This window comes from Ciconia boyciana, chromosome 1 (assembly GCF_034638445.1).
Source record: "Ciconia boyciana chromosome 1, ASM3463844v1, whole genome shotgun sequence".
Taxonomy (NCBI): domain Eukaryota; kingdom Metazoa; phylum Chordata; class Aves; order Ciconiiformes; family Ciconiidae; genus Ciconia; species Ciconia boyciana.
In genome coordinates, this window is record NC_132934.1 from 44,714,812 (window position 1) to 44,736,032 (window position 21,221).

The 21,221-nt window shown below is 38.6% G+C and overlaps 1 protein-coding gene across 5 annotated transcripts in view; it reads right to left on the minus strand.

Moving 5' to 3' along the window:
* The window catches only part of PAWR (pro-apoptotic WT1 regulator), an 89,547-nt gene that overhangs the window by 24,389 nt on the left and 43,937 nt on the right, over positions 1-21,221 (minus strand). The window lies entirely within an intron of this gene.

Sequence of the window (21,221 nt, forward strand, 5' to 3'; positions counted from 1 at the left end):
GAACCTTTAAAAGACCGCTTCCGGTTACATCTTAAAAACTAGATGCACTTACTTCATCTCCCAGCATCCAGAATATGCAGCTTACCAAAACAGTATACATCCTGCCACCAATCCACCTTCACTACCACTACTAATACAGAAACGCTTGTGCATTTTGATAACTGTTCATCTACTTGTTCAAGAGCAGCACAGCAAAACTGTTCTGATTCTTCAGCACCACTCCTGTCCTTCTGGACAGAACAAAAACTGAAGCCAGGAAGTAGCACAGGATTGAGACCCAAATCAATTTATTATGTATTAGCTGGGTCATGGTAACTACAGGTATGCTCTTCACCATGCCAACCCAGGTGTTGCAACCTGGCTCACCTCAGTTTCTCTCAGGCTGAGTGGCCGCCTTCTGGCATTTGCTGTGAAGTAGGCAGGCTAGAAGTCTGTACATGGATGTTCTAAGCACTCAAATGCCAGACAGTGACTTGCCAAGCTATGGTAAGTCGATTTTTGATCATTGCTTTCTAAGCACCTGCAGAGGCTTAATGCATTCTGACTACAAACTTAAAGAATACTCTGCATCTCCTTTGATTGCACTTTGGAAATTATCTTAACAACTGAAATAGTGAGAAAAAAAGACATATTTTAAATAACAGTGTACATTTTAAATACAAGTTCAATGGTGCAAAAGCTTGGCATCTGGCCCTTCAAAGATACATACATGGATTACTTGCAGATTACAAGTCTTATCATATTTTTTTCTAGCTTAAGGTAAAGAATTGCATTACTTTCCAGACTCCCACAATACAGTAAGAAGATGTTTTCACTAAGATTACATTGTGTTTTGGTGAGGGGGTTTTTTGTTTTGGGTTTGGTTTTTTTGTTTGTTGGTTTGGTTTTTTTTTTTTAATTTGAAAAAAATCGATTATGCTTTTATTCTGGCTCTGTAAAGATAGCAATGGAAACAAAAAGAACAGTGGGGAAAAGGGCTCCTTTACTGTTACACAATCCCTGAAAAAACATCGATGCGTTATGTACAAATAAGAAAACCTGAAACAATATATTTGCATCAATAATGCTATGCTTGTAGCTTCCCAATACCAGTCTGATCACATGGAAAAATTAAGACATGTTTCAACTGGTGAATGATGGCTCAGATTAGACAGAGTAAGTCCACAAATATTTTTTAGGATGTTGTAAGAACATCATGAACCAATTATTTTATTAGTCATAGACAAAACTCCCCCCAGCATCAGCAAATATTAGGTAAAAAGTCAGGAAAGAATATTTAAGGACTTAATGAACTGAACAATTGTCTTTACAGGAAAAAATAATGGCAAAGCATGAAATTCTGTCTATTTATGACACTAACTGCAGACAAAGGAACAAATGAGTTCTCAAAACAAGATGCAAGAGAAATTCCATCCACTCTGAAAATCCTGCAAAACATTACACTGCCTTCACTGATCAGTGTATTAATGTCTTTGTAAGTAAATAAGCTAAAAAATAGGATAAAAATATTAGTTTATTATAGAAAGTAAAGTTGACAAAAATATTTGTATTACAGAAACAAAACTTTTAAATTTAAAGTGTGATTTTAAAGTGTATTTTATTTTATGAAGCATTTTCAACTTCTGCAATATGTGCTACACTTTCCCTAATATAAGCAGAAGAACAATATTCAACAAAGTTAAGTCATGGCAATTATTTGAAGAAACCCACAAAGTGGTGTAAAACTGCTGGTTTAACACTGGTAACTATTTTACCATTGATGACAGCATCTGAAAAGTAGCAGTTCACAGCTATGAAAAAGCAACCTAATTTCACCTCTAAAAGGGCAAGGGAACAGAATTTTTAATGGTACCAATGCTATTTTTAAAGTTTACTAAGGGTACATTATCTTTGAAAGGTCATGGCAGTAGGGGGAGGTTTCTGAGGACTGGAAGGAGGTAAATGTCACTTGTATCTTCAATAAGAAAGATCCAGGGAACTACAGGCCAGTCCTTACCTCAGTCCCCGAGTAGGTGATGGAACAAATCCTGAAGGCCAAGAAGGTGAAATCAGCATGGATATATGAAAGGAAAATCATGCCTGACTGATCTGACAGCTTTCTACAAGGAGATGACTGCCTCAGTGGATGAAGGGAGAGCAGATGATGTTTATCTCAATTTTAGCAAGGCTTTCAACACCTTCCCACATAACATATGCATAGGCAAACTGATGAAATATGGACCAGGTAAGTAGACTGTGAGGTGCAATGAAAAGTGACTAGACTACCAGGCTCAAAGGTTATGAGCAGCAGCACAAAGTTCAGCTGGATGCCAGTCACTAGCAGGGGTTGATACAGGGGCCAGTACTGTTTAACATCTTCATTAATGACTCGGATGATGGGACAAAGTGCACCCTCAGCAAGTTCGTAGACTACACAAAACTTGGATGAGCCGTTAATAATACATCAGATGGCTGTGCTGCCATACAGAGGGACACTGACAGGCTGGAACCGCCTAACAGAGACCTCATGAAGTTCAAAAAAAGGGAAAGGCAAAGTCTTCCAATTGAGGAGGAATAATCCCAAGTACCAGTACATGCTGTGGATTTGTTGGAAAGCTGCTGTGCAGAAAAGGACCTGAGGGTCCTGGTGGACACCAAGTTGAACATGAGCCATCAATGTGCCCTTGCAGCAAAGAAGGCCAATGGCATCCCCTGGATGTGTTGCCAGCAGGTCAAGGGAGGTGATCCTTCCCCTCTGCTCAGCCCTGGTGAGACCACAGCTGGAGTGCTGGGTCCAGTTCTGGGCTTCTCAGTAGAAGAAATACATAACTGGAGACAGTCCAGCAAAGGGCCACACAGATGATTGAAGGTTTGGAGCACTGACACATAAGGAGAAGTGGAGAGTGCTGGGAAAGTTCAGCCTGGAAAAGAGAATGCTCAGGACGTATCTTGCCAATGTGTACAAACACCTGATGGGGTAAAGAATATGGAGCCATACTCCATTGTACCCAGAGAAAGGATGAGAGGGAATGGACAGAAACTGAAATAGAGGAAATTCAATTTAAACATAAGAAAATACTTTCTTACAGCGAGATTAAACACTGGAGCAGGTTGCCCAGAGAGGTTATGCAGTTTCTATCCATGCAGATAATAAAAACCCAACTGGCCACAGTCCTGAGCAATTTGCTATAGTTGACCCTGCTTTGTCTGCAGGGGTTGGACTAGAGACTTCCTGAGATCCCTTCCAGCCTTAATGATTCTGTGTTTCTGCTCGTCTGAGTTTTCCATCTGCATTCTTCTCTCAGCTTAGTGAGTTTAAGTGAACACATACCTAACAGCTGGCAGCTTCAGAGGATTTCATTCTGCTCTCTGATATTGTTATCTAGGGACTTTCCTATCTGTACTTTTACATACAGAGGACTGTAATGGCCTGATTTTTAGCTTTAAGACAGTCAGCAATGACTGACACAAGGTGATTCGACTCTGATGTATGTGAAGAGATTCAAGCAGTTTCATCTAATATGTTAAGATACATGTTCACTATGTATGAAAACTGAAATGCTGTATCAGTAATATCAGTCACAGTTCTTGGTGGTGATGGTCTCAGAAACATCCTGGCTGTCCCATTGGCCACAGACAAGTGGTTCAACTCTCTTTTTAAGCTTGGATGGAGAAAGAGACACATATAGGTGAATGGGTCAAAATTTTGCCTAACTGTCTGTAGATACCACTCTTGCAATAAAGTAGGAACTGTGGGCTCTAAGCTTACTCAGTTCTTATTTTTTAAATAGCTTATTCTTTAGGAAAATGCTGAAGCCTTGAGGTTATGGCCATACTTCCTGGTGAACATAAGCCTCTGCTTATGGTGAAAGGCAGAATTCACGAGAAAGGGAGAATTTGCAGGTGACATTGCAGCCTAGTGAAGCACACATACACTTGTACAAAGAAATCTCTGGATCTTGGATGCTTGTTTTCTACTCTAGACAAAGGGATACAATGTATGCATCATACAACCTCAAATTTCTAAGACCTTTTCATATAGTAAATGCAAATATAAGCTGTAAAGCAATTTATATACATAGACCTGTACATTTACCTCAACAGGAAACTTCAAAACTTCTATTCAGAAAAGTAAGTTCTTCAGAAAAAGAAAGCTGGGAAAGCAAATAAATGCTCAGGGACAGAGTACATGGAAAATACTCTTATTTGCTACAAGTGACAGCTGTTAAAATGAAAAAAACAATTAACTAGCCCTCTGTAACAGATGTTTCTACAGTAGGTATTAGGGGTTTTTACTTTTGTATTTAAAACTAACTACGAACAAAAAGTTAAAAATACACATCTGATGCATAAAAACAATCTCCTCTGATAAACAAATTAATACTGCAGATTTGGTAAATTGTGACTTTTATTATTTTGGAATCTCTAATGTAAATGCAAACCAATCATTCTTTAAAGGTGATGATGCAAGCACCAAGAAAATATTATTTATCTCTGTTCTCATGTTATGACATTTATTTTGTGTGTGTTATTTATCCAAAAGTTGTTGGGAACAGGAATATATGTAGTTATACTACAACCAGCATTATGTGTTTATTAATCAAAAATGAATCTAAGCTTTCAAACTATTCAAAAGCTCTTAAAATGAGGCAAACATCCCTTATAATTTAAGATCTTGTCTTCACTGCCACTTTTGGAGAAGAGAAGGTTGGCAGAAAATTAAGAAGGGGAAGGAGAAAGGAGAACGATTCCTGTTCTGCAAAGAATTAACCTAATAGCAGATGATTAGGCATGTATATAAATACTAATTTACAAATCTTGCTTATATTCTTTAATATTTTTAAACTTTGAGTTTTAACCCATGATTAAAATATCTAGTAATTACTACAAAAATGAATGATTTGTCAAAATTATTGTTTATGAGCAATGAAGAGATCAGTTCATTTGAACGTCTCCCTTTAAAAAAGGAATTCTCTTTACTGTCCATGGAAATCCTGAACAGAAAAGCAATCAGTAAACAAGTAACTCATAACAATTATGCTAATGGTTTCCTTCATTCCTTCATGGTTTTCCTAATGGTGAAAAAACATTGCTGCCAAAGACATCTAACACCACCAGTTCTTCATCCAGGCTTGAAATCAAACACTTGTTTCAATACAGTATTCAAAACACAGCTTTAAAATTACTTTTACTTCTTGCACATGATCTCTGGCAGCTTGCGTTACCTTTTAACAGTATATACTACTGCTAATAAATTACACAATCAAGTAGTCTTGCTCTTGCTCCATCTCAAGTGGGAGTTCAAGAACACTGCAGACTGACACATGTCAGCATTGCTCCAGAAAACTGGTCATGCTCCCTTCTCCTCACGCCTACAAAAGTGTCTGTGCAGCCATGTATTAATGCACAACAGGGTGTAATCTAAGTGAAAATAACCAAGGAAAAAGCAAAGATTTGTCTCATTCCACATGAGCTCCTTCATCTGATTCACCACACAGCCTAACACACACACCTGCTGAACAAGAGAAAGAGAATCTGTAAGGGCAGAAAAGGCAGCTGAGACCATTTCCATTAACGAAACCATTTACTGCCAATTAAATTTCTGTCAAACTAGGACATGAGCAACTTTGCTAACTCCCCTCTCTGCTCCTGGCTCATCTTGGTATTTCATCTGGCCAATACAGAGATTACATAAACAAGCTGGTCATCAGGCTTTAAATAAATAGAGTTGTCTGTGTTTACAAGTGTCTGACAAAAATTTCCAGATGTTAAACCAACCCTTACCATTACAAATCCGCTAGTTAAAATGCACTAACAAACATTGTTTTTTAAACATGTACAAACTCTGGAATCAGCTGGACTATGAAAACAGTTCACTGGAATCCCCTGAAAGACTACTTAAAAGTTTCACAAACAATTAAAGCAAATTGCCTGGATCAAATCAGGCTGTAAGGTACACTGGTATATATACTGGCATGTAGAACATGTGCCATGTTTTAGAATTTGACTATACATCAGTGTAAATTATGACTACATAACAATATTCCTGCAGCATGCAAGGTTAAATTTTGACTGAAATTAGGCCATCAAAACAATTTATTTTTTCATATGCAATCCAAATATGGGCTTCCTACAAAGTTTCCTATACGTTCTTCAAGATGTGAGCAGATACAACTTCACTGCATGGAGGAAGGAAGTCTATTGCTGGTGTTTCTTGCCTTTTTACATATCAAGGAACAGGTAGATTCTATCTCCATCCAGCCAATCAAGTTAACTCCAATCTCCTTCATGAGTCACATCTTGATTAACTACATCTACTTTCTCCTTACATTCATAACTTCACATTGCCATTTCCTTGGAAGTGGCAGTTACATATCTTCTGCAATGCAGACAAAGTTTCATTCAGATATTAAAGTGAGATAACATCTCAATGCTTGACAACCAAAAGGTATCTGAAATTCACCAAGAGATAGCATCTCTCAGGAGCAACAGAGTCATGGAGGTACCATTTACCTTCCATTCCCCATTCTAAACCATTTGAAAATTTCTAGAGATGCTTTCCATGGAATGTAACACCAATTCAACTTTGAATGGAAATGCCTTCACTGCTCAGAGTGCGGGGGGAAATCTCCACTGCAACCATTCTTTCCAGAAGCATTCTAAGATGCTTCCAAGCTTCTTAAAGCAGCAATTATATCACTCAACTACTTGCAACCCTGGCAGCTGTGCACTTTCTAAATCTCTACATGGACAGAATACTTGTACGTACAAAACCATCCCAGGCTCCCTTCCCTCCCCTCCCCTTATTCTTCTAGCTGCCAAGATTTTACGTCTATTTCCGCAATTCATTACATTTTATTTTTTCCTGCTGTGGATTTCCTAGAGATGACCTTAAACACTCTTTACTCACCCAGTAAATCTCTCTTATAAGCAGTCATTCTAAAAATGAGCTTTTATTTCTAAAACTGTTAAGAAAGCATGAAGTTATCACCACCTATTAATCAGTTACAAAATAAACTGAAACAGGAACCTGGTAAGATTAAACAAAAACAAAAGCTGACCTACTGTTCTTAAATACCCTGACAAAATTTTTCGTATTTTGATCTTCCTTTGATTTGCACTCTTTCAAAATGGAACCAACACATTTTAAAAGAGCCTTGTTTAATTTATATCCAACTGATCTTTTTAAAACATGCCATAATGAATAACACATAACAGAATAAAACTTTGAGCAGGAAAGAGACATTCCTCCATTCTAGAGATTAAAATTCAATTGCCAGAACTATTTTGATGTTGTGACACCCAGATACTTAACTCCAGATAAGCAATACAGACCATCATCTGTGTAAAGCAGTTGATGTAGCAAGACCTAAAAAAAATGTCACAGGGGAAAAGGAAGATACAGGTTTCTTTACCTGTGCTAAAGAAAGGAAATTTAAGGTTAATATACCCTGTGGTCACATATTTCTGAAATACTGGCTGATGGATTCAGGTAGGCATTTAAAAAAGTGGAAAGGCAATGGCATTACAGTCTGTACAGGGATGATGCCTTCTTTAGGAAGGAAGCCATAAGAGAAAATATAAAGGCAAGTTCGATAAGTAAATTAATCTGTTAGAGCATCTGCCTATATTGAGAGGGAGGGAGGGAGACAGACCAAACGCAAGATCCAAAGAGAAGACAGTTCTCCAGGTGGAGAGTAACCAAAAAATAAATTAGGACAGCATCACAAGTTACCAGTTCCCTGAAAACATGTCATTCTCTGTGATGTGCACATGTTTCTGGACTGTGGATGAATGATGTCCTAGGTGAAAACACTGCAGTTCTCTACCTGACAGAGCAGAGCCTCAATGAAGTACTACACATCCAATATACACACGCGCAGAGCCTGTTCATGTGCTGGTTTTGCTTTCCCAGAAATCAGGAGCAATGAAGACAATCATGCAAAAAATGCCTCTTCCCAAAATCTGCCAGGATCCAAGGGTACCTATGAGCTCTGGCTCAGCACCGGCCTCGTCTGGCTCTGACAGAGTGACTCAAACATTCTTATACGCAGCCTGCCTGGGCACCGCACCCTGCAGACACAGGCATGCTCCTTTCTGAGCCCAGCCGACTGGGAAGCATGGTTCAAAAGCACCCAAGTGCCTTGAAGAAGAGCCAGCCAGGCCGCAGCACAGGCAGCAACTTTGAAGTCTGCCGCACAGACATTCATTCTATCCTGCCTTACTGAAATGTATTTGCACCGTGTTCCCAAAAGTATTCTGTAGTACACACATTATCTGTCTCTCATTACTTCACAGGATAAAATCCAGCTATTCTAATTATTAATTACCTGTCCAATTGGGAAGAAAAAACCCAAATATTTTGGTACACCAATTATTAAACTGTGGCACAATTTTAGGTCAGACTTATTTCATATCATGTTAATATAATCTAAAAATCTTAACGTAAGGTTTTTTATATGCTCTTACATAATTCCATAGTTGCAAAGGTATGAATGTTTTCTGTGAAGAAAAACTCATTAGAATATGTAAGTTCATGGTGATTCTTTGCCTAAAAACCAATATATACTAAATCTAATGCCTAACTTTTGGGGCTACTACTTGGCCAATATGGTTTACAAACCTGTTTCTATCTTTATACAAACAAATTAAGGATTTAAGTTTATTAGTTCTTGCTGTTCACCAGTATCTCTTAATCAACTTTAAAATACATGTTAATAGCACAGAATCACAGAATGGTTAAGGTTGGAAGGGATGTTATATTTACATGACATATATTACATAGTTACATATAAGTATTTTTATATAATATCTTCTCCTGTTAGATTGTAGCACATTATTTTCATGTTGATTGACAAACATAGTCACGTCATTTAAGTAAGACTATAGTATGTTTACAATGTCCTAAAGGTTTCAAAAGGTTTTACAATGTCCTAAAGGTTTCAAAATTATTACCTATAACTTGTAAAGCAAAAATAAACCAAATTAATTACGGATGAAAATTTGCTCAGAAAAAGGCGACACCAACATGAGAGAAAAGGAAAGAAATACAGTGAAAATATTATTTCCACCTAGTGATCATCCTGTGTAGTGAGCTAAACCCGAAAGGAGCGGGGAAAAAGGAAGGAAAATAAAAACCAAAACAGATTGGAAAAACAAATTTCAGTCAGGAAAGAGTTAAGTGTCCTTACTTCCATTCACTTACTTAAGCGAACCTTATCTTTTTACAGCCTCATCTACTACCTTTAATTAATATGTAATTAATAAGGATTTCAAACAAGAACTAACATAGACGTGCTAAAACACCTAGGTGCAAGTGATATGCATTATTCCTGTGAAACCAAAGAAATTATGACTCATCTCTCTGTTTACATAGAGCCAGGAGGCCATGGAGAAACACTGCAAGAACACCTAGGGAATCAACTCAGACATCTAACAAGAAGGAAAGTATCCTCAATTCCTACCTATGAAGAAATCTATCAAGGACATTAAGTAAGAGGAAAAAATTAAAGAAATACCTGCAGGTAAAACAAGCAACTCCCAGGGAAGTCAAGTGTCATCAAGAAGAAAACAGCTCCCAAAAATAAGGAAACCAGAAATACTCACTAAAATATATGAACAGAGTTTTTTCTTCATTCATTATTCTCCATTTCTATACCCAAGCAATATTCGACACCAAAGAGCCACAACAAGAGTTCAGGACAAGCAGTCAGGCAGTCAGAACAAAAGCTTTGACAGAGCCGATTAGATCAGGCTGACAAAACCTGACTAGATCTCAGGTGACTCACTGACAGAGCAAAGCTGGAAAAATTATCAGGAAGACACTGATTATATCCAATATATGACATTCATGGATCAGTGCTGCATAGTCATAAACTGAAAATGTAAGCTTCCTAAAATTCCCTGAAAAGAAAGGGAACTTGGAAATACTTGCACAAAGTTCCCAAATTCAATGTGTCAGCCATACATAAAAACATAAAGAATCAATACCATTGCCAGAAACCTGAACACCTCCAACACATAAGGAAAAAGTACAGGATCTAAAACACGGCTCGATGCTGAAACAGGAGGGCATTTTTAAAAAGATAGAATTCAGATGGGCATAAACTTTAATGGCTCAGATAAATTAAGAGAGCAGTGTAAGGATCTTGAGTCACAGAAGAGCCACATCACGATATGAAACCCACAGCAGAGATGATGACAGTGAAAACATAAACAGAATTTGAAGTACTTTATAGCAAGCGTAAGTATAAAATCCTGCACAGAGCTATGTGCATAGCCTCTTCAAAATATACTAGCCTATGCCCAGACATATAAACAGACAAAATAGAAATTTCTCAAAATTATATGATGGAGTTTGTCTCACACTTTACAGAGCACTAACTTTTTCAACCTCACCTTAGAGAGCTGAGCTGCTTTGACTAGTGTGCAAACACAGTGGTTTGCACACTAGTACTAGAAACATAACTAGTGATAAAACCAGCTTCTTCTGTGGAACCAGTTTAAAACAATGAACCATCCTGCCCACCTCTACTAGATGCTGGTTCCAAGAAAAGAAAGGAGAGGCCCTTGACCGTGAGTTTACCAGCAGAATGGGCCTGACAGCTTCTACTAACAAAAGAGTAAATGGAGGCAGACAAGCCAGAGACTACTCCGTGGCTCCAAAGCCAAGTGACACAGTCTTGCCACCTTCGTACTCGAAACCTCCATGTCCCATGTGGTGTCCCCAAGAAATAAAATAATAATCTGCAGCGTGTCATGTGTGTCGTTCCCCCTCCCCCCCAGTTAAAAGCATGTGAAATAATACAAGGGCTGAACTACAGCCCAAAGAGGTGTTTCCATAGCATGAAACCTAGGTCTGTGTTGCACACCCCAGTGTGTTGATTAACGGCATGCAGCTGCTCCTGAGCTAGCACAGGCTAGTAATGTCCTCATAGCACTACACAGGCAGCCAAACCTGGTGCTGTGATGTTCACACTATGTGCGAGGACTGGTTCCTGGCACATTACTCCTCAAACAGTCCCCAGGTATGATATAGGAGTGCACTAGGCAGCATGAACCAAAACCATCCCAGAAAACCTTGCTAATAATTAAGCCATAGGTTCTATCAGCAGTGCAGTGGTTGAGCTCACACCCAGGTCTTACTCCTTTTAGCAGTATAAATTTAGTCAGACTGTCTCCACCAAACTACTCTGAATTCTGGATTCCTCCTCCCTTCGGAGCCATCACATTAATTACACTACACTACAAGGACGTAGAGAAGCAGGCTCCTCCTCCATCCTCACACCACTATGGAACTGGAATATGCAGCTTCTAAACACAAAAGCACATCTAAGTAACTACCACTATGTTATTCTCTAACTCAGTATGAGTAACACAAATGTCTGATCCACATTATAAAAATGTTTGACAACTATTGCTGTGTACATTTCTGTAGAGCTGTGTAAGTGTTTGTTCATCTTTCTGCAACAGCGAGCAGGTTTTCTCCCGTCTCCACCTTGCACAAACACATTCAGCAAGGATGCCCTTGGTCCATGCAGGTTCTTGCAGAACAGTGTCCTCCTCCTCTACGCACACACCTCAAGTACTTATAACTTCATTACCTAGGCTTCAGACTTGTTCCTGTCACAAAAACAGTATTAACTAAAATTCTTCCTCTAAAATAGAATAGCAGAAAAGTGCAGGAATCAGGAGTATTACTGTATCTTACAGAAGCTTTTGACATCAGTCAGGCTGCGTCATTTATTTGTACAAGCAGATACGTTAAGAAGGCCTTCCTTTGTCAATTAATCTGTATTTACCAGAAGACTCTTCTTCCCACAGAAGCCTCAGCTACAGTATATCATTATACTCCACTGGATCACAATTTCCCCCCCCTCACTCCCCACCCCGAATTTTAAGAGAAGACTGGGAAGAAATATCCGGTTAGACATCACCATTTTTGACCCCTGAACTCTTTCAGAGAGAAAACAATCTTTTCAAACCACCATTCAGTTAGCTGAGTTAAAAAGTGATGCGGGTCCAAAAAAGAGAGCACGTGGAAAAGAAAATTAATTCCTTCACGAGGCCCCTGCTGACTGCTCAAAACATTAGCTGGGAATTTGAGAAACTGCTTACTATTTCTTCTGGCCATATAAAAGCTCCAAACCAGTGTAACACCAGCTAATGCACCAGCTTATGCAATTCTGGAGCATAGCTTCGTGAACTCAACTGTGAAAGAAACAAACAATAGAACAACAAAACACATGCCTGCTCATATAGGCCAACTACATAGCAGCAACGTCTGTAGGTAAGAAAAAAATAGAAAAGTAAACAGAGAAAAAAAAACTTCATGGAAGGATCACGACCAAACTTAAGAGATACTACAAGAAAGAAATCACAATGTACACACTTTGCTTCCCACTTGGTCGGCACAAGGATTTTAAAAGTATCCAAAGAGCAGGCTGTGCAACCCCTGCAGTTCCTAGGCACAACCGCGAATCTAAAGCAGGAGTAAGAAGCTTCCAGATCGCCTTGCCTTCACAGATCCAGGCTTGATTCAGTTTTAGTTTTCATGCAGGTCCTGTGATGAATAGTTGTACATGTGCATAGGCACACAAAACCGAGTATTCGATTATAAGAGACTTCATGGGTACATTTACCTTTATTTACTGGGAGTGAAATGCATTCCTGAAACAAAATTTTAAGCTTAAACCACTTATCTACTAAATTAAACTTTACTGAACACAGATGTTAAAAATGTTCGTAATTTTGTATTTCTTTCAAAGAAAAGCAAAGTTTGCTTGTCAAAGGTAATCAAATTTATGCTGACAATGATCAGGCACTGAACACAAATGATGCCTTCCACAAACAAATGGAAAGATTTCTTTTTGATCCATTGTTACGAAGACAAACGTTGATAGCCACTTATCAGTATTTCTCTACAAGAGCAGCAGTCAGATGACGCAAAGTAGGGATAACCAACCTGCAGCCTCAAGGCTACATGTTGCCGGCCTGAACAACATCATCTGGCTCATAGCCAGTTTACAGCCACCCGCTTTCCCTTCGGCCTCGCATTAGTAACTGCTGGCTCTCAGCTTCCTGGTTTCCTAGGGCCAAAGGGGACCACGATTTCGCTTGTAAGCACTTTCCAAAAGCGGTAGCATTAGGTAGTGCATGCACAATATAGCCGAATCAGATTTGCTGAGCATGTGCAGATCCTTTGGGAACGTAAAACCCACTGAACACGCATGGATCAGCAGCACTACACACAGGCACACATGTACTAAATTTGCTCACGTGAGGAGGAGGATTTTGGCAGAGAAACCTCTACTGCTACAACAATGTCTATTACATAGCCCATTCAACTGAGAAATCCAGACTCCACTGTTTCCAAACGCAGTTTCTATTAAAAAACACAGACACACACAATTTAACTAAACTAGCCATCTCATTTTTGCAAAACTGGGGGTTTTTTTTCCCCAGTCTCCAATACTACAGACAAAAAAAGCATTTAAAGAAAATTAAGACTGCAAAGTCAACCAGTTCAGAACAGGTCAGAACGTTGTTGACTTATGCAACTTCCATTCAAACTCTTGCAACTACATGCATCATAATACTGCCTTTCCTGACATCATCACACAATGTATTTTTCCACAAGATCTCTTACGTGGAACACAAAGAAGAGTACTCAGTGAGCAGCATTCAGCATTTTGCTTTTGCTTGTTTGTCACAAAGCGCCTCCATGCCTTATTTACTGCTATTCACATACTCAAACTGCATTGAATAGTTGCCTATATTGCTAGAAACTAGAGTGATGGCCTGATCATACATGATCACGAAAAGATGCAATTCCTCTGTTCCTGTTTTCCTTATACAGATCACAGGAATAATCTCCCAAGCCACGCAAAGCATGGCAGTTAAACATCTGAAGCACCTGGCTTATGTCGTGAGCTGTACAGTGCAGCAAATTCCCTGCAACTGATGTCACTTACTTTAAAAATACTGTACACAAGACCTACTTTAGATGCAAATATATTCATTGAATTGGAAAAATTTCTAACCCCTTTTTATGGGATCCTGTTTAGACATACAATAAAATTTCCTCATGAGTCTTTCTATTGCACTCCCTATTACTGCCTAAGCACTTTGTGAATACTAACAACTGTTTTCTTACCATCTCTGTGAGATGGATCATGTTAATCGACAAATAGAAAACCCAAGATCAGTATTATCTGGGAACTTCCCTGTCAAATATCGCAGTCTTACTATCTGATTTTGCAGAATTACGTACAACTTCATATCCTCAAACACAGCTCCTCCTAATTTACATATTTCTGTATTTTAATCACATTTTATTTACTTTCTTTTTAAAACAATACCAATATTATAATCACATTATGTAAAATAATACTTGGCCTAACATCTGAAGAAATATAGCATAAAAAATAAAGCATGTCTTAATACATTTGGGTATGCCCTGTAGCACTACTGATTTTTTTCTATGGACAGAAATTAACACAAAGTAACATCATGACAATAGACTAATAAAAGATTAATTATTACTCTGGAATGCACGCACAGAGTTCTTCTTTGCAACAACTACATGAAACCTAGATGCAAAACTTCTTTGAAAAGTTGTGGTCATTTATGAATAGATATGAGTATCATTACCACATCCTTTGGATAATGAAAGTAATTGCAAAACGATGCTGTATGACATTACACTGCTGTGCAAAATAAAAAGCCAGGAAATGCAAAATAGACAAGTATAAAACTGCAATACAAGTTGAGAAGCTTATTGGCAGCATATTCTTGGCATAAGATTCAAGTACAAGACTCTGGGGAAGCTTGTGTCAAGCAGGTTGTCGGCTGTTTCCTAACGGAGATGCACGTAATACTTCAGTTCCCTGCATTCCTCGCAGTTTGTCACACAGCTAAGAAGTCACCAGACTTTTATCCCCTAACTTCATTTCATTTACTGCTTTCAGCATAGCTTATAAGGTGCCTCTATTAAACATTTACAGCTTCGTAACACCAGCGTACATCACCGCTTTAGAAAATTTTAACGTGCTGGGTCACATCTGAAGTAAAGGATAGTTTTTAAGCAATGAGAACTGCACCAGAGCACTTCTGTGGGAATATCCTTGGATCATGTTCCTTTTAGAAATTGCCCGCAATGTTCTGGTGAAACATTAAGCTTTTTTAGAACAAAGGGTTAAAAAAGATCATATGTGGTTTTCCTTCAATTTTCATAGTCTCTTGGATGACTTACGACTAAATGCACAAGTCATAACTAAATGGTCACGATAATAAATCAAGTTTAGATGACTTCACCAGCCATTTAACCTATTCACTACTGAATTTAACTACAATGAACCCAATCTGCTGTGACACAATTTTATAATTATACCATTAGGTGAATGCTGATTACGTAGACATTTCATCCTACCCTTACCTCCAGTCTACTAGAAGGATTCTTTCAAAGGTACAGAGTAATTTCTACCCTAAACAGAATGATTAACCAAGCATCTACCACAAGCTAATCTCTTGAAGAGAACAAAAACCTGCATTGCTGCTACAGAGAGGAGTGAGAGCAACCCAAGACACGGCAATACTACTGTGTATGCAAGTCAGCGTTCTGAGTTGAAAATTAGAGCAACTTCTCCTTTTGTTGTCTTGGATTAACAGCTCCACAGGAATTCAGTACGAGGGTCAAGCTTTAGCCCATCTACTAATGCACATAACTTGAATTCATTTCAAGAATACAGCACAACATATAGTGTAAAGACAAGGTTCAGTGCTACAAATGAAGTGACATTTTTTGTCTAGCAAATCTGTCTAGTGTTGTTGACTGATTCATGTGGATGTTTAACTGTCTCGAATGTATCTTACAACGTTGTACCTTGCATAAAATAATTTAATAAGATTCAACATCTTAAAATTTCTTTAATTTCTTGTTGCTGAACAACCTAAGAGCAATACAGGGACCCCAAGAAATGCCCATTACAACTGCATGCACAAAACAAATTAATGGTTGGAACAAGACGATCGCAATTTTTAACTAGAGTGCAAGGGTCTTGAATAAGGTCCCAGGCTTCGCAGCAGTATATAATATGCAATCAGGTACAGCAAAACAGTTGGTGTGGCTTAACAAAAAGAGTGAGTCATATCTCCCACTGGGGTCCCAGGCTTCAGAACACTTGAGAAGCAAAATTCCCCTACCAGTTTCATGCCAGCAATACAAACCCAAAAGCAAGTTTCTAGCAGATGACTGTAGAGAGATCTTCGGCAGTCATTCCAGACACAAAAGGTATTGGTAACTGCGATAGTTAAAATCTGCAGTTTCTTGACTTGTAATTAAGAAATACACTGGACAAATTTTGCTACTGTGTGACAATAATAAAGATCAGCAGTCCCTTTTAACAGCAGGATACTCTAAATCATTCTCATCTTTATAAATCGTTACCTTTCACTTGAAGGATTCAGAGTATTTATTTCACAAAAGTTGAACCTTGTTATGTAAATGACTCAGAGCTTCCCCTCTTCATGCTCACAGGCACAAAAATTTGTATATCACACTCTCTCTAATTGATCCCTATTTCCAAGTTATGTTAGTAGCAGAAATCATTCTGATATGCTTGGTCCAAGTTTGCCAGGGAGAGGAAAGGATTCAGCCCATCTAATTTTAGACGCCTACTGATCTAGACACCTAGATCACTCTGATCTAGTGAGACCCCTTTTGTCATCAGTGGGGACAAAAACACACATCTAGAACACAGTAAACCCTATCCCCATGCCAACATCAAAAATAACTGAAGATCTCAAATACCTTGTTGTTTCTTGGTTCTTTTGCCAATACATATTTACTGAACTATTCCCATATCTTACACTTAAATGTCAAACTGTTCACAGCTGATGAAATGTTTTGCAGTGTGTTCATACAGTGCACAGCACAACAACTAGCATTCACAGACACTACAACATTTGAAATAAAATGCGAGCAGAAAGGAACCAAGATAACATGAAGCAAAGGATTTCAAATTCCTTCCAAGGTATTGAGAATGACAGTCTGTGTGATTATGGCATAATTTCCAGAAAAACAGCCAGTTGTGATCTGAAGGTTTTAAGGGATGGAGGACCTACACGTGTCTCCCACTGCAAGGCTTTATGTTGGCTTTGGATTAATCTTCTCAGCCTTCCCAATTTGCTTTCCAATTTTCCAAGAACACCACAAAGTAATACACACACCACAACATGCTATCATGCTCAGATATCACTTCTAGTTCACTTCACATAGAAGTTACATTAACCCTACTGCCACAAGGTTACACCAAGAAGGGCACATATTTGTGCATCTGGTCTCCTAAAATATTCCCCAAACAGCTGAATTTCAGGAGGCAGGTGACCATGGCACAAGGTCCATGGTGACTAAGCACAACCTGAATGCTTTGATGCAAAATTCAAGGCCTTGCATATGGTGGGTTTTGGTGTGGTTTTTTTGGGCATTAGCACAATAGTAGCATTTTTCCATGTTCTGGAACTCAGCAAGTCTTCTAAGAGACTTAAAAAAAATCGTCAGTAAACTAATCATTTTTCCAGCCAAATCTTGTAGGTTTTTTGATGCAAGTTATCTTTATATTGTGTACATACTAACACCTTCTTCAATTAAGAAAAGACATTGATTACCCTGAACATAGTAACATTTCTGTCCAACTGCAAGAAAGACACTGCTATCGAATAATTTTGCACTATTTTTAATTTTACCATCTCCCATCTCTGCTAAGCAAGAGCAAGATTTATGTAATTGCCAGACTCCACTGATTCCTAGTTAAAGTAGTAACTTCATCTATGCTTGTCCTTAGCATTACAAATTTGTAGCTAATTTGTAAGAGTTCTAAGCTTCATGACATATAACTTATCACTCTCAGTCTGCATCCCTGTACACATCAATGAGTAGTCCACAGCACTGTGACTCACAAGCTGAGAACCACTGAACTGCAGCATTAAAAAGAGGAGGAAAATCAAGCAAGGAAGTCAAAGCCAAACGTACCACTTGTGTTTGGGAGTGGATTAAGTGTTGATTCACCTGGTGAGGTGTGGCTTTCCACGCTATCTTTTCCTAAAGTTAGGTAACAGTTCTGATTGTTTTTCCATGCTTATAATGTTGCCAGACCTATCATCTTCCATATTTCCAATATAAAATAATTTAGAAGCCAATTTCAGCCAAATAGTTCTGCTTCAGGGAAAATACTCTCAGGTCTGGTATATTTTTAGATCTATTCTTAAACAAATCTCATACATCTGTGCTTTGGACCAAGGACTTCAAATTCAGCCAGAGTTTTCAAAAACTGTACATTTTGCCCACAGCAACTTCTGACAGTGTTAAAATAGAACTGAAAGAGCAGGTTAAGGATTGGAAACAAAACATTATTCAGCAACATATTTGTCCATCATACATGAAGTCAATATTAACTGTCTTGTTTCCCATATGAATGTCACAGTAATTACATATTTACAAATTTCATAAAATGATAATAGAATGGACAAGTCAATGAACACGTCTGTAACTTCAGAAATGTATTTCTTCTGCTTAGTAGACAGAACTAGAAAAAATATTGGTCAATGGCAACTAGAATTGACTGAATTCTTAGATCTGAAACAAACTCTACTTTTAAGAACAGAATCAGGCTTAACTGTTGCACAGAAGAGAAACAAAAGGAAACTAAGCCATCAAAGCTGAAATAACACTGCTGTCAAATTCTGTTCAAATTGGGCAAGCTGTAATTCTTTTCATGAAAAGCAAGTTAACAGAGTCAGTAATAAACTGATTAAGTCTTAGCAGCTACAACTTTCTAAGGTTCCATCTGTTCTGTATATGTGCCCATTCTGGGTCTTTGCCAGATCTGAGGACTGGGACTCTCTTCTGTGTTGTCACTGACAGGACACCCCTGCTGTGCTCTGTCAACAAAAAAAGTAGTGGCTGTTTGAATACAGAGGTGACAAACTTGGAACTGTGTAGGATACAATTAATACAGACAGCCTGCTAAATAGAAACTGAGATTGCTGGTCAAGAAGAATAGAAAATACGGATGAAAAAAACAGGGGCATGGGAATATAGCCAAAGCATTATGTAATAATACCACTAGGGGAAAAGTGACAACTTTCAGACTATTTGTTGAAGAAATAAAAACAGAGTGAACACAATAAGAAAGAGTCTAACAAACAACTTAGAAAAAGTATAAAAACATCTCAGAATGAGGAATCCTGCCACAGAATCTGCAAAGACAACAGATCAAGTTTTAAGAGGCGTGCTCAGAGACAGTTTCTCTGCAGAAATATTTTTCTTGGTGTTCACCATGGAATAGCATGGTAAAGGTCTCACATCAGAGTACTTCTTCATGGAAGTCTCAAAGGGTCTCTTTCAAAGAGAAGCACTGGTAGAACTTAAAAACAAATTAACAAAATGGGGGGCGGGGAGTAAAAGCTAATTGCCAGAATGAGAAGGTATTTATTCCTTGAGCTTTGAAGGAACCATTGATGTTACTTAAAAATGTAACAGCTGAACTACTCAAGATTGTATATAATCTCTCTCTTAAAACTACCCTAGTACCAGTGGTTAACATAATCACTACCTTTAAGCAGATTCTAGAGTAGATGAGAGAACTATAGACCAGTAAGCCTGATATTCATACTGAATAAAGTGGTGCTAGTAAGACTAAAACAATCAGGGAATAAGTGAGTAAATATGATGTAGCGTGGAGCAGTCACCAGGGCATTTGTAAAATAGTTACACTTCACAAATCTAATACAGCTTTTTAAGTGAAAAAATGTCCAAAAGAGAAAGTTGGTTGGCAGCCTACTGACTTTTAAAAAGGCATTCCCCAAAGCCTCTTAAAGAAATTAAGCCACACTGCAATAAGAGCTAATGTCCTTCCCTGAATAAAACACTGGTGAAAAGACAGGAAATAACGGTGGGCCTTGATGGTCAGCTTTTGCAGTGGATGGAGTACCCAATAGAGTTCCATGGGAACCTGTTCTGGGACCTGTGCTCTTCAATATATTCGGGAAGTAGATGTCCACAGATGCTACTCAAAACAGAAAAGATGAGGGTCAACTGTGAAAACATGCAGGACCTCTATGGGAGTGGCTGGGAGGTGAAACCAGAGATAAAATTTAGTGTACACAAGCACAAAGTGAGACAAAAAGGTAAACGTGCTTCCAAATTTATATACGCATCAGCCCCTGAGCTGGCTACTATTATCACTCACAGATAACCCCAAAATGTTAAGTTAGAGTAGGCACACGCAACAAAAAAAAGTAAACTCAGTGCTTAGCTGCAAACAGGCAGACTATCAGGAACTGTCAGGAAAGAAACAGAGAACAAAACAAAAACCACCATTAAACCACTCTACAATTGAATGCTGTACTGAACTCTTCAGTTCTGTTTCCTGATCCCAAATAAAATATAGTTCAAACTGGAGAAAGTACAGAATGTTATTGAATATCTCCTGTACAAGGAACAATTCTTCAGCCTAGAGAAGAGAGAGCTGAGAGGGGCTGTTCTCTCTCTGTGGCACTCAGTCACATAAAGAGGACGCAGTTGTTCCCCATGTCTTCCACGGGGACACCTCGGTGAAATCACATGGAAATAGATGGCAAATGACAGGTTCAATTTAAACAAAAGGAGACTGTTCTTCACATTCCAGGTCACTAAGCTGTAGACCTCTTTGCCATAGGTTCTTCTGAATGTTAAATGCATCCATGAGCATATGAAAGACTGGGCAAAATTTTAGAAGGAAAGTGCATCCAGACCCACTAAATTCAGTGAAGCCCCTCTGGTTCAGGATATCCCCCTAGTGGTTTGAAAACTGTCACTATGGGCTTGCTCTGTATATTTTTCTCCCTATGCATGTGCTATTGCCTCTGTTAGAGGCAAGAGGCAGAGCTAGGTGGACTCAGTGGGTACAGCTGGGTTTGCACATGCTGTTAGGTAACAGAAGAGATGGAGAAACAAGACTAGCTAAAGCGACTAAGGGCACAAAAGGAAAGAGACAGAACATGTGCCACAGGTAGTACAGTACACAGGAGGGGTGTATAGGGCATAATTCACAAGGTTTTGATGGTGGGAGGGCTGCAGGATGGAGCGTAACCTGTGGCGAGGCAACTGGAGAACAAAAAAAGGGGCGAAGAGGTTTCACAGAGGGCAAGGATTGTTTTCCATAAGTGCGTGTGCTTGTTTCAATGCCACAATCAGTAGTCAG